This window comes from Poecilia latipinna, unplaced genomic scaffold (assembly GCF_001443285.1).
Source record: "Poecilia latipinna isolate Pla-1442-1.1 unplaced genomic scaffold, P_latipinna-1.0 Scaffold4517, whole genome shotgun sequence".
In the NCBI taxonomy this organism is placed as follows: domain Eukaryota; kingdom Metazoa; phylum Chordata; class Actinopteri; order Cyprinodontiformes; family Poeciliidae; genus Poecilia; species Poecilia latipinna.
This window is the reverse complement of record NW_015117133.1, coordinates 19,309-21,598: the sequence shown is the minus strand read 5'-3', so window position 1 is coordinate 21,598 and position 2,290 is coordinate 19,309. Positions and strand designations below refer to the sequence as shown.

The 2,290-nt window shown below is 34.8% G+C and overlaps 1 long non-coding RNA gene across 1 annotated transcript in view; it reads right to left on the bottom strand.

Annotated features, from left to right (window-relative positions):
- Nucleotides 1–636: 636 nt before the first annotated feature.
- The window catches only part of LOC106942748 (uncharacterized), an 11,688-nt gene continuing 10,034 nt past the window's right edge, over nucleotides 637–2,290 (bottom strand). Inside the window, exon 3 of the long non-coding RNA XR_001423711.1 lies at nucleotides 637–1,245. This is a non-coding gene — a long non-coding RNA (uncharacterized LOC106942748). The remainder of the gene's footprint in view (nucleotides 1,246–2,290) is intronic.

Below are 2,290 nucleotides of genomic sequence, written 5' to 3'. Positions count from 1 at the left end.
GAGCAAACAATACCAAAACACTGCTTGGGGTGCAAAGAGTTAATGAAGCAAAACTCTTGAACGTAAGAGGGGGGAAAAAGTAATTTAGAAAAAGAAAAAAGAGCAATGTATTCTCATAAAACTGCAAAGTGTGCATCAGCTCTATATTTCACTGGCTATTATGCCTGAAGCTACAACTTTACCACATAAATATGGATTGAAAATCTCTGTCTAAACAAAACATTAAAAACTCCACCAGCGAAAAAGAAAACATACATTCTTTTAACAATTAAGATGAAAAATCTGCAGTCTTGATGAGTTCTGCTTTTGCAAAAGGAATGTTTTTCTTGCATAAGGACGAATAAAATTAATCTCATTTTAATATAGATGTATTTAGATTTTCTCCTAATAATCCTTAATTCAATTCATTATTCCTTTTTTGATAAATTATAGGTTTGTAAAGTAGTCTTTTTTTTTCTTTGTCTTATGTTGTTTATTTACCAAAATAAGGTGAAAGTCAAGATTTTCTCCTACATATAATAAAAATAATCATTAAGACAACAATTTCATGCATGCATACAAACTTTTTGTTGCTAACTTTATATTTCAAATAAGATTATGCAAACAGAAAACAAATGTTAGATTATCTAAAGATGAACAAAACAATCCTATGCTTCATTTATGTTTAGGCAAATCCCTTATTTTTATCATTTCAGAAATGTAACATTCTTTAAAATACAGCAAACTTTAATTTCACAGAAGGATAGTTCTGATTTTGTGAAAGTAAAGAAGATATGGATGGGAAATGCAGCCAAGAGATCAGGTGTGACTGCAGCTTAGTTCAGCAGGAGCTCAGCTTAATGTCAAAGAATTCATTCATTGTGTGTCCATACTATGCGATGCCTCGTTCGTCTGATAAAAAAGCACTGCACAAATCGGTGAATGGAAAAATTAAATGTGTTCCACAAACGCATACATCCACTTCTGTGTAAAAATAAAAAATAAAAAAAAAAGGTCATCAGAAAAACTTCTCAGTTTCTCACCTTTCCCGTAGCATAATAATTTTTGGCTGAGTTTGACATCTCTTGCTGAGGGTGAAGATCTTGTTGATGATGCGCCGTGCTTTGCTTGCAAGCTGCTGTGTGCCGAGCTCTAGCTGTTTGTAGCGCTGGTGAATGGACGGCTCCGTCTTCCAGAAATACTGGATGGCAGACGAGTTCAGGGCGTAGAATGTGGGAAGCCGTCGAACAAAATTTTGAAACTCTTCTGGAAAGCAGAAAGATGTGAAAAATGAAAATCTCAATTTCTTCCTGTCACATTCAGGGCGAGGTAACTTCTTTTTACGTTGCTCTAATTATATTTGGCTAGTTTAGACATGGCAAATGAGAACATTTCGTTTTAAGGGTCGTGGGATTTCAAGTGCTGCAGGGCTAAATGAGAAGAATATTGGTTGACGTGTGTGCTAATGGGAAAAGGCAGGGCTAAACACAGATTGGGGTAGGGTTCTCCCCCTTTTCATTAATGAACAGCCTACAGGTCTTTCAATGCTCTGGATGCAAATCAGTCGGGGAGAAAAACAAGGTGGACATGGAGCTCAGAGGATAATATCTGTCAGCAATTCAGAGCAACTGTTTACTGGATGCATTCTGAATAGAAAGCAGATTAGATTTCCAGGCATTCAATAACAACATCACCGTCGTCATCATCATGATTGGATGTATTGAAAATCAAACATGTGCAAGACTGATTAGAAAATGACCGTGCTGCTGTTTGTAATTACTTAACGCTATCGTGATGATGAGGCAGCTGATTAGAAAACCAATTAGGTGTCAATAGCTTCCCAAGTGATTGTGCAAGGTGTGTGTTGTTGTCCTGGGAAACTCATGTATTGATTAAACAAGATTGTAAGGAAATATTTCTGTGTAAATGAGCATTTGGGTCCACATGAACAATGACAAAGTGTGAACGTCCAAGAGGTATTGCTACTTTTGGAAATTCCTTTATGTGCAGGTTACAAAGCTGTATTAGAATTTTATTGGAATTTATTTCTGACAAAGCGACACAAAGTAGGGAAGTGGAAGCAAAAAAGAAATAGATTTCACAAAGCTTTTATAAATATCTGGAAATTGTAACCTGAGTCGATAATGCAGAATTGCCTGTCACTGCAATCATTGTAGTTGTAGGTATTTTGCGGAGGATTTCCATCACCTTCTCATTTTTTTTTTTTTTTTTTTTTTTTTTTTTTTAAATTTTTTTAAATCTGTTTTTTTTTTTAAAAAAAACCTGGAAAAAAAATGTTTTTTTTACATGA